The sequence below is a fragment of the Monodon monoceros genome, unplaced genomic scaffold (genome assembly GCF_005190385.1).
Source record: "Monodon monoceros isolate NGI ecotype Baffin Bay Population unplaced genomic scaffold, NGI_Narwhal_1 Super_Scaffold_2, whole genome shotgun sequence".
In the NCBI taxonomy this organism is placed as follows: Eukaryota; Metazoa; Chordata; class Mammalia; order Artiodactyla; family Monodontidae; genus Monodon; species Monodon monoceros.
The window spans coordinates 46779198-46791582 of NW_021703776.1; the positions used below are offsets into that span (position 1 = coordinate 46779198).

Sequence of the window (12385 nt, forward strand, 5' to 3'; positions counted from 1 at the left end):
CCTGAAATGCTTTTGAGAAGTCTCATGCCTTTAAGTATTCAAACACACTGTCAGCCCCCATTGTGGATGGGAGGATTAATAACATAAGACTAATTTCCTTCATCATCCAGGAGCAAGTGAAAAAGAGGTGCTAACAAAGAGGGTGGGGGCCTGACGAAATGCATCCCCTGCTCGTAAAAGCAATTTTGAGAGAGGCCGGTCCCAAAATACACTTCCAGCTGTCTAGGAAATTCTCCTAGTTCTACAGAAAATTTTATTAGCAAAAAGCTGAATGTTAGTAATCCAAGAACTCAAGCCTACTGGTGACTATGAGGTAAAACAAACTATAGAGTAACATGAAAGTTAACCAAAGCTGTCTTCCCAGTGCAGTGCTTGAAGAGGACTAATGTCACGTACCAAATCACCCTCACTGGTATTTTAGCCTTCATCAGCAATAAAAGATCACATGAAGATTAGTTATTTCATTAGCACACTCTGTTCAACAGTTGACCAACCAAATAAAACTGGAAAGCCGAGTCGAGGTGGCCAGCATTTCCATCAGGAGGCAGAAAGATTTAGCTTTAGGTTTTAGACTAAACTGGATATTTAGCCAACCTTTGATGTTACCATGAAATTTGGACATATCTGATTAATCAATCATGCAGCCTTTATTAAGTGACAATGGAGGAATATATGAGACATATCCCAAAGTAAAACACACTGGTTTCTGGTGAGAGGCTTACTGTAAGAATGAGAAGCAAAAACATGTAAATGAAACAAGAGAAGATCAATGGAGATGTATGGTTGGTTCACATACATAAGTGTTAGATTATAGGGTTTGAAAAAGAGGAATTATAGAAATTCCAAGAGAGAGAGCTGAGTGAGTTGCGCTAACCAGGAATGATTTCTTGGAGGAGATGAGTTCAACTGTAGATCCTAAATGGTAGAAAGGTGCATGCGTGTGTGTGTGTGTGTGTTGTGTGCCTGCCTGCATACACTTACAGGCCTGTCTACATGTGCAGTATCAGCAAATGTAACAGTCGTGTTGAAAGAGAGGTACTTCAAAGGGTAAAACAAAAACACAGCTTCATTATCGCTTTCTCCTGCTCACACAAACCCACTGCCTGGAACCCTTCTCCACTCCTGGCATGATACCTCAGGCAGGACTCACACCTGTTTCTACTTAATTTTTCTTCTTTCTTTTTCTTTTTGCTGTACTCGGGCCTCTCACTGTTGTGGCCTCTCCCGTTGCGGAGCACAGGCTCCGGACGCGCAGGCTCAGCGGCCATGGCTCACGGGCCCAGCCGCTCTGCGGCATGTGGGATCTTCCCGGACCGGGGCACGAACCCGTGTCCCCTGCATCGGCAGGCAGACTCTCAACCATTGCGCCACCAAGCAAGCCCTCTACTTAATTTTTAATAATAAAAAGTACTCCAGTCACTCTAGATAGGAGAAAAATGTCATTTCAGCAATAAAAATGTCCATTTTAGTTGAATAATTGAAACTCCAAATTTTATTTAAAAGTTTCTCCTCTCCCATAGCCTAGGCTTGTTTCAAGCTGCAGTTGGAAAGGAGGTATTTGTGGGTGTGGTATAATAAAAAATACATGTTTGGTCTTTGCCTCTGGTTCTTGACAAAGGGCTCCTTTCCACCATTTCAATTATGCTAATGAAGTGAGTCTTAATGGGGCTCCTAGAGAGCTTCATTAGGTGGACTGGTTACTGGAAAGACCAATCCTTCATTAGAGGATTGGAACTTTTACGCACCTTGTCTCCTACCTCCAGGGAAAGAGTTTGACTGAACTCAAACTCCAACATCCAGGGTGGTCTAGCATTGCATTTTTCAATGTGAGTGGTAAGTACCCAATGTCTTGGGACTTCAGGCAAAACTGAGACAGAAGGATGAGTATTTTAATACCCAGTTGTGTGTATGTGTGTGTGTGTGTGTACCAAGGTCACCTGAATGAAGGGCCCATGTCAGGAAAGAACTAAAGTTAAGAGCAGGTAAGATGGAGTCAGCTGACAGTACACCTGGAAGGCCAGTCTGAAGAGCTTGGGATTGACTTAATAGGCAATAGGAAGCTATTATGCATTCTTAATAAGAAAGGGTTATATTCAATCAATTCATTCCATTGGGAAACCTTTATTGAGCACTGTGTTTAGCACTGTGACAGTAATTCTGAGTTTATGCCCTGCTTCTGTCTTCAAGGAATTTACAACCCAGTTGAAGATAAAAGACATAGGTATTTCAGAGTTCAGAGCAATATAATTCAGTAAATAATAAGAGGCTAACTTAAAGATCATCAGTGTCCCTTGAGTACCATGAGCAAAAGCACAAAGGGAAAAACAAGGATATCAAGGGCAGGGAGCCCTGAGGAGGCTGAATGGGAGTGCACCAAACGGCTTCTCAGCTAGCTTCACCATTAGTCACGAGAACTGAAGCTGCGAGAAAGAATAAGTAGGGTTTAATGACTAATCAGATATAGGGAGTAAAGACTGCAACTCTGAAGCCTAAGATCAAGTACAAATAGGGGTACCACCGATGGAAGTGAGGAAATAGGAAGGGCATACTAATTTGAGGATGGTCAGATAATGAGCAGGAGGATATTTCCTATGTTATGTCCTAATGTCAGTTAAAAATGTGCATGATGGATGCTCTAATGAGAAGGTCAAGATGGAGAGGGAGATCTGTGCATCATCAAGGAATGTGCTGGTTAGGTCAATCATACGCTAAATGGATATAAACAGAAAAGGCAGAGAACCATGGTCTGAAGCTTGATGCATCCTAATAGGCAGGAGAGAGGATGAAGGAAAAAAATTACAGCTACCATTTTTTGAGGACTTATCATGTGCCAGGGCCTATGTTAAATCTTTGCATGTTTAGCTTGCTAAATCTTCAGACAACCTATGAGGTTAGTCCTATAATTATCTCCACTTTACAGATTTAAAATCAAAGGGTGAGAGAATTTAAACAAGGGTATTTAGCTAGTAAATGACAGAGATAGGATTCAAACTCAGGTCTGTGTGACTCCAAAAGTCAAAAACATGTTGAATAAAAATGGTGAGGGGCTTTCCTGGTGGCGCAGTGGTTAAGAAGCCACCTGCCAATGCAGGGGACACGGGTTTGAGCCCTGGTCCGGGAAGATCCCACATGCCGCGGAGCAACTAAGCCCATGCGCTACAACTACTGAGCCTGTGCTCTAGAGCCCACCAGCCACAACTACTGAAGCCCATGTGCCTAGCGCCCATGCTCCGCAACAAGAGAAGCCACCACAATGAGAAGCCCGCGCACCACAACAAAGAGTAGCCCCCGCTCGCCACAGCTAGAGAAAGCCCGCTCACAGCAACGAAGACCCAACACAGCCAAAAATAAATAAATAAATAAAATAAAATTTAAAAAAATGGTGAGAGTGGGCATCCTTCTCTTGTTCCTGATCTTATAGGAAATGCTTTCAGCTTTTTACTGTTGAGTATGATATTAGCTGTGGGCTTGCTGTATATGGCCTTTATTATGTTGTGGTATGTTCCCACTATGCCCTATTTCTGGAGAGTTTTTACCATAAATGGATGTTGAATTTTATCAAAGGGTTTTCCTGCATCTATTGAGATGATCATATGGCCTGGCCTCAGGAGGCATGGCCTCACCTGAGGACTGTGTCAGCCCCAACAAATAGAGCAACCAGAAGGGGCTCTACCGAATAGAGGTTTGAGTCAATGGTGTACTAGAAAATGTTCAACAACAGGCATTTTGTAAAACAAACAAACAAAAAAAGACTGTATGTATATATGTTTATAAGTTTATTATAAGTTTTGCTAATATAAAGAATGTGAAGCCCTCAATTTACAAATAATAAAATACCCAATATAATTTATTTCCTATTCCATATAGCCAGTTGGTACTCTAAGAATGCTATCACTGATTTTTATATCAATTTTGTATAGATATGAGTTGTACTCATAGCCAACCTGTGTCTGCAATTGAAGCGTGCATGTGGTTCCTATGTTTACGTTGGTTGACATTTTTATTACATTAAGGAGTAACTGTTTCACAAATGTGAAACAATGAAGACATATATTGGAAGCTCACTCACTCATCAATGACATAAGCCACTTCTATGTGGAAGCGCTTAATAGTTTTTTGAATATTGGAAGCATATTTCTCAATTTTTTGTACTATTCACAATGTAATAGCTACAGACACCACACACTACAAATTTTTAAGTTTAATCTACATTCGTAACATTCTCTCCATCAATTTCTGAAGTCTAGACATCGACAAAGCCATAAGTTATGGTCTGATTGGTAGCATTTGCTGATTTCTGTGGTGTAAACAGTTGCATCATGGCCTATTTGAGGTCCCTGAATGTATGGTGGGGAAGATATGTATAGTAACATCATTATATAGTGTTTCCACCATATAGATCCAATATAGGCAAATAATATCAGGAGCATAGATATGTAGAGTAAAATAATTGGCAGGTAGTGTGTTTTGAATATTTATTACCTTTGTTTTTAGTATACTTTGTTGTAGGTTTTTTTTTTTTTTTGTGGTACTCGGGCCTCTCACTGTTGTGGCCTCTCCCGTTGCGGAGCACAGGCTCCGGACACACAGGCTCAGCGGCCATGGCTCACGGCATGTGGGATCTTCCCAGACCGGGGCACGAACCCATGTCCCCTGCATCGGCAGGCGGACTCTCAACCACTGCACCACCAGGGAAGCCCCATGTTGTAGGTTTATATGACTTAATTTTTAAAAATCGTTGCATTTAACAATCAGCTCACAAAATTCCTGATAATTTAACAATCAGCTCTCGTGAGCTACAGTGAGCCAAACTCTAGCACACAACTCTTTTTAATTGTCCCCGAATTTAAAAAGTGCAGTCATAAGCCATTGCAGACTAATTGTGTATATGGAAGCTCCAAACCAGTGAAGGCATCAGAACCATCCTGCCCAGTGGCTAGGTCCAAATGGGCACAACATAAATACTTGTTTAATGAGACGATCCATTCACATACATAGTCTGGGTACAGTGCACAAAGCTGACCTGCTGACAATGGCTTTTTCAGCCAGGTCTACTTAAATAAAGAGTAATCCCTAAGGGGATAAACAGGTGGGCTGGAGTTAGACATCCATTGCTGTGGGACCTCTGAAGAGTTAGAGTCAGCATTTCTGAGTATATGGAAAGTATAACTAGAAGGATTTCTCCATGGGTACAAGATGGGCAGGTAATTTTTCTAGAACCTTGGTCTTGGGAAATTGAGGCAAATGGGGCTGCTCTTTTCTCTGCAGTTGGGATGAGGATGGCAGATATGTAGCTCTATGCAAAAGAGACAGACAAAACCTGAGGCTGACTAATTGCTTTGAACACTAGTTTATAAACTACCATAAGAGCATCATAGACTGTTAGAGTTGCAAAGGTCCCTAGGAATTATCTAATCCCCCTAACTTGGAGATGAGGAAATTGAAACCCAAAGAGGCACACAGTAAGAAAAAGCATGGTTTTAGGTCTTCATCTGAGTTTAGTGCTCTTTCAAATATATTCTGATGATCTTATTTTAATCCTTAAGTAAGGACCAGTGAAATGAATGGTTTAAAGACACAGATCCTATTGTACAGGTATTTAGAACAAGAAACACTCTTTACGAAGATATACAGATTGCCAACAAACACATGAAAGAATGCTCAACATCATTAATCATTAGAGAAATGCAAATCAAAACTACATTGAGATATCATCTCACACTGGTCAGAATGGCCATCGTCAAAAAATCTAGAAACAGGGGCTTCCCTGGTGGCGCAGTGGTTGAGAGTCCGCCTGCTGATGCAGGGGACGCAGGTTCGTGCCCCAGTCTGGGAGGATCCCACGTGCCGCAGAGCGGCTGGGCCCGTGAGCCATGGCCGCTGAGCCTGCGCGTCCGGAGCCTGTGCTCCACAACGGGAGAGGCCACAACAGTGAGAGGCCCGTGTACCAAAAAAAAAAAAAAAAAAATCTAGAAACAATAAATGCTGGAGAGGGTGTGGAGAAAAGGGAACACTCTTGCACTGTTGGTGGGAATGTAAATTGACACAGCCACTGTGGAGAACAGTATGGAGGTTCCTTAAAAAACTACAAATAGAACTACCATATGACCCAGCAATCCCACTACTGGGCGTATACCCTGAGAAAACCATAATTCAAAAAGAGTCATGTACCAAAATGTTCATTGCAGCACTATTTACAATAGCCAGGACATGGAAGCAACCTAACTGTCCATCAACAGATGAATGGATAAAGAAGATGTGGTACATATATACAATGAAATATTACTCAGCCATAAAAAGAAACGAAATTGAGTTATTTGTAGTGAGGTGGATGGACCTAGAGTCTGTCATACAGAGTGAAGTAAGTCAGAAAGAGAAAAACAAATACCGTATGCTAACACATATATATATGGAATCTAAGAAGAAAAAAAAAAAAGGTCATGAAGAACCTAGGGGTAAGACAGGAATAAAGACTCAGACCTACTAGAGCATGGACTTGAGGATACGGGGAGGGGGAAGGGTAAGCTGTGACAAAGTGAGAGAGTAGCATGGACATATATACACTACCAAACGTAAAATAGATAGCTAGTGGAAAGTAGCCACATAGCACAGGGAGATCAGCTAGGTGGTTTGTGACCACCTAGAGGGGTGTGATAAGGAGGGTGGGAGGGAGACACAAGAGGGAAGAGATATGGGAACATATGTATATGTATAACTGATTCACTTTGTTATAAAGCAGAAACTAACACACCATTGTAAAGCAATTATACTCCAATAAAGATGTTAAAAAAACCCCACTCTTTACTATTATCATTATAGTAATTATAGGCTGGATTTTGTTGAAAGTTCGAAATAATTTCCTTTCTAATGCAAAGATGTTGCTAATTGTATGAAAATAGCATCCATCAGACCTCTATACACATCCTTCTCTAAGGACCTCCAGATATATTCTTTCTAGAAGGATGAGCCATGTTGAAAAGTATGCTGGAAATCAGATGAGTAATCCAAAATGAAGATTTAAATTTAAGAGTTACCAGGACAGAGATGACAGCTGAAATTAATCCAAGGCCTGAATCAAGAATATACTTGTACTGGAATTTTGAAAACAGAGAGCATGGGGAAGTCAGAAGCTTGTAATGAGGCTCTGCACATGGTTTAAGTGTCCACTCAGAAAACTGACCTGTGCTCTGCATTAATTCCCGGGCTACACTCACTCTTCATGGAAACCACACTGGTTATGTTTAGAGACACACTGCCCACTTACCCAATACAGGTAATCTGTCCCTAGGTATTCCTTACCTCCCCCTTCCTGCCAAAACCTTGTACACAGAGGAGGTGTGGCTAAAAGTTACTCTCCTCCTGTAACACATTATTTACTTCTCAACTAGGGTTTCCAGGTTTAGCAAATAATAATAATGTAGGTTACCAGGTAAATTCGAATTTCAGACAGACAACAAATAATTTTTCGTATAAATATGGCCCCAATATTGCATGGGACATATTTATACTAAAAATTACTTATTAGTGATGCATTTCAAATTTAATAGAGCATCCATATTTTGTTTGGCAACCCTATTCCCAGCCCCTATTCAGAAACAGTTCAAACCAAGTTATGTATACAGGAATATAATTCATTCATAGTTCAGGAGCCCAACTTCACACATCTAGTGCTTCAATTTGCACCTGGCACACTCCCATATATCACCTGGAGATAACCTTTCATTAGGATAAAAAAAATTGAGTAGTTCTTAACCTTCAGTCTTTAGATGCATGAAGTCCAAAGCTCCCACTGCCACATTAGGTTTTGCTGACACTGACTAGCAAATTTTCTGCTGACAGAAGACAGTTCTCACAGCAGGAAAGGCTCCTTTTAGCCTGACGCTCCCAGCTCTCTTAACCGACACGCCTAGCTTCCAGAACGAAGACAGCTGATCATGCCTTCTTCAGGCCTCAGCAATTATTTCACCAGGCAACAACAAAAAGAGACCCTTAAGAGAGAGCAAACTCTAAATAATCACTCTATGATGACTCCCAGGAACCTTGACCATCAAATGAGGAAGGACTGGTGGACCCAGAAGGCAGAAGCTTCTGCTTCTTCTTTGTAAACCTGGGAAACAGAAAAGGCTCAATGACCTTCGCCTTCTGTGCGTCTCTGGGGTCTCTATTCTTCCTTCCTAGAAGAACAATTGGACAAAAGGTAGTGGTGGCAACTGGAGAGACCTTAAGACCCTTCCCCTCATCATCTGACCCCTAAAAACATAAATTAGAAAACAGATTCAAGATAAATCTCCCTGCCACCCTTCCAGTACAAGTGCCACCTGTAAGCCACTTCACCAGAGAAAATCTAAAGCTACCTCTGCCCTTTTATATTGAGATATTTGTGTGCAGAAAGGTACTTAATGATCAAAGAGACTGCTTATACCTTGGGCTTCATATACAGAACTGTTCAACGGCAGAAATCATCTTTACCTCCCCCAGACTTTCACATACCTTTCCCTCCCCTAGAAAAGTGTCTTTCTTGCCCTACAAGAAAACCCAATCTTGGCTCCCTGGGGTGTCACTTCCTTCTGAATTATGCTGAGAGAAAAAAAAAAAAAATGTCCTTTTGTACCTTGGAAAGCAATTGCAGACCCTATAATTCTTTTTTTCCCCTTATGTAATTTATACATCAGCTTTCAGTGAAATACACCCTCTACAAATTTGCTTTGTATTTGGAAGACAGCATCTTCAGCTCTGACCTTGTTCCTTGTAAATAAGGAAACTGAATTCCCCATCCACAAGAGAACAAATCACTTTACCTTCTGGATAAATGAGTCAGTCATTTACTTGTGTAAAGATGACTTTCTCATTGGAAAGTCGGGTTGTGAAGTAGCTGTTCTAAGTCACTTTATAGCATCTGCATAGTAAATTGAATAGTTTTTCTTTAGTTTTCCTTTGGAAGGAGGCCAGTTCTGTTATATAGTCTATTGTGTAGCAACAAAAATGTTTAAAGTACCAACCATCCACCAGTAGCCAACTGAATCTTAAATCTCTTTAGCATACAGCCAACCTAGAGGAGCTCAGAGGAGCAAAACAGAACTGAATAAGAAGATGGTAACTGTGGAGAGAGTGTTCCCTGGAACACGTAATTGTATACTATTCTACAGGAGAGTAGAGCCACCAAAGTAAGGCTGGTAGGAAAGACTCCTACAATGGACCAAGAGTACATTTTGGGAGGAGGAGGAAAGGAAATGATTTTGTTGAGCACCTACTAGTCTCAGTGATTTACATGTCTTACTCACTCCTCAGACAATCCTGAAAAGTTGATATTTTTCTCTTCATTTTCTCTTGGATCTGAGAGATTAAGGGACTTCAAAATCACACAGCAAGTAAATGGCCAAGCTAGAATTCAGATCCATGGCTACTAAGCCCCCGTTCCTACCCCTCCTCGCTGTTATCTCTCAGACAACTGCCTTTGTGAACAGGACCTGGGACCTTCCTCACATTTGCAAGACTTCTTGCAGGAGAACAGAAAATCCATTTAAAGGCCTATTGCCCCTAGTCTGGCACTTCTTTAAAAAGCACTAACTTCACTTTCAATGCAGTTTTTCATCATAATTGTCCTACAAACCTCAAGAACTTGCATCTCCAGGGGAGGGGTGTTCTGCTGCCCAGAGCCACAGGGAGGCCAGAATAGCTACCAATCCTTTATGTACAGTAAGCTGCAGGGGTTCACGAAGGCAATGTCTCTAGTTCAGTGCTTTTATGCAGTTACATTCCCCAGCTCCACAGATAACATGGTGATAGGATTTCTTTCTAAAAGTAAAGTTTTCAAATGCTTGTGCTCTCCAATCCCAGAAGGAAGTGCTTTCATTCTATTATACCAGAGGTATAGCCAAGTAAGTTTGGCAAGGAAGTGAAAGAAATCTTTAGGAATCAGGCAGAGGGCATGTCTTTGAAGAAGCAATTGTTTGAGGTTGGGAACTTTAAAGATCCTTCCTTATTGGTGAAGACCACGTTGACTCTAAAATTGACGAGGAAGAAACGATGAACACCCTTGGGAACGTCTTCGGAAGGGGAGGCAGGTGTGCTCTTAGCTTGACCACTGCTGCTCTCCAGGTCAGCAGCCCCATGCGGAGCCTTGTAGGAGCCACTTCCCTTCACCTGTGAGCCAGGAGGAAGCAATCCTCCAGGACCAGGCTTACCCTCCACAGTCCAGAGTCACCTGTGGCTCCACCCCACCAGCACCACGCTCCTGGGGAAGATAGCAGCAGCCCAAACCCTTAAGTGGCTCTTACAGGGGAATGGGGAGAGGGTCTTTTACTTACTTTTGCAGAGACCTGTTTCATCCATAGTCAAGCACCAGGGGGTTTCAGAGTAAAACTCAACATTTAATCTCTGGGCATTCTCACACATTGTCTCTCCTGGTTGGAAAGGCCCCTGTGGGTAAACCAGGCCCAGGAGCACAGATTCTACTGCTCAACAGATATGTAATGATAACAGTTATAGTCATCTTTTGTTTAAAGGTTGCCATGACCAGAAATGATAAACACTTTCTTTTTTTTTTAAAGATTTTTTTGATGTGGACCATTTTTAAAGTCTTTATTGAATTTGTTACAATATTGCTTCTGTTTTATGTTTTGGTTTTTTGGCCGTGAGGCATGTGGGATCTTAGCTCCCCAACCACGGATTGAATCCGCACCCCCAGTATTGGAAGGTGAAGTCTTAACAACTGGACAGCCAGGGAAGTCATGGTAAACACTTCTTAAATATTATCTTGTTTCATTCTCAAAACAACCTTAGGAGAAGGATATTATTATCCATGCCCTCTGTCCGTCTCTATCCTCTTCCCTGGAAGGAAGATAGCCTTACAGCATAAATATACACAAAATTATGCATTATGAAGTGAGCTGTATTAGAAAGAGATCGATTGTTTGTCTCCTAGAAGTCCCACTATGAAGAATGACCCCTGTAGTGAGATGTGGGTAGAGAAAAAAGTGGGAGGTAGTCCAAGGAAGAGATATTTATAGATGCAGGACGAAGGCTGGGGTGAGGAATTGGGGGAGACACTTTGTGAGGACTGACAGTGACTCCAGAAAGAAAGAGTAAGAAAATGTTTGGCACCATCCTCTGGGCTCTGAGTATATTTGTGGTGTGCTATGAGTAATTAATTTCTTTCTAGTGAAGGACCTGGTCTGCATATTATTGCCAAGGCATAAGAGTATATCCATTTCACAGGGAAGGAAATTTAGGCTCAAGAAGCAAGTAATTTATTCAAAATCACACTCTTAGGTGAGTGGCAGGACCCAAATTTGTTTGACATCCCCCTCCAAATTCCATGCTTCTTTATTCTTGACATGCATAGCATGGCAAGTCTAGAATGAATGAGTTATGAGTGATAAAGCAGAGGTAAAATTTTTAAATAGGAACCATTTCATATGTAATTTATTTTTATTTTTTATTATTTTATTTTTTTTGTGGTACGTAGGCCTCTCACTGCCATGGCCTCTCCCGTTGCGGAGCACAGGTTCCGGACGCGCAGGCCCAGTGGCCATGGCTCACGGGCCCAGCCGCTCCACGGCATGTGGGATTCCCCCCAGACCAGGGCACGAACCCGCGTCCCCTAGCATCAGCAGGCGGACTCCCAACCACTGCACCACCAGGGAAGCCCTTCATATGTAATTTAAAATGCTGGGTTGTATACTCACTCTAGAGGTTGTTAATATCTATTGTTTTAGCCAAATCTAGATACCAGTATGTATGATCCAGAAAATGGATGCAAACTAAGCAGTAGATATTCATAGCTAAAAGCTACGGATCACTGTACTTTAAATAAAAGTTGCTTAATTTTTCATAGAATATAACCATTTGATTTTATTTCTAAGGCTGAAATATGTATAACAGTTCAAGTAAGAAAATATTCCTTCGATCCAACCTTAGCATGAAAAAGTATTTTAAAATTCCAAAGCCTACTGATCAATGAGAAAATTGCAAGGAAGGTGAGAATTAACAACTGAGGTCAAACAACTACCTTCAACAGTAGATTTCATGAATATTTTTTCAGGCCATTTAGGTAGCAGTCTTTCCTCAAAATTTATAGAGAAAATATAAGGGTTAAGCGTTGTCCTAATTCTTGACCTTTTCAGGCATACCTTGACCAAGATCCAGAGGCAAAACAAGTAACAGCTAAAAACTTGGGAGAAATATAAAATTTGGTTTGGGAAAAAAGAGAAGCCTTAGGTACAAACTGATACAGAGATTTAAGGATTTAATAGGATGCATATGAGTTATTCCAGGTCAGGAATGAGAAGCAGAGGATTAGTTTCTAATATTTACCGAAAAGAAAAAAAAGTGGGAGGGACTCAGGGGTGGGAGGGGGCGGTGTTCCAAAATCAAAGAGACATCC

The 12385-nt window shown here is 41.4% G+C and overlaps 1 protein-coding gene across 2 annotated transcripts in view; it reads right to left on the reverse strand.

Moving 5' to 3' along the window:
- Window positions 1-12385, reverse strand: part of ASB4 (ankyrin repeat and SOCS box containing 4) — an 82160-nt gene that overhangs the window by 1469 nt on the left and 68306 nt on the right. The gene's annotated exons all lie outside the window — the stretch shown is intronic.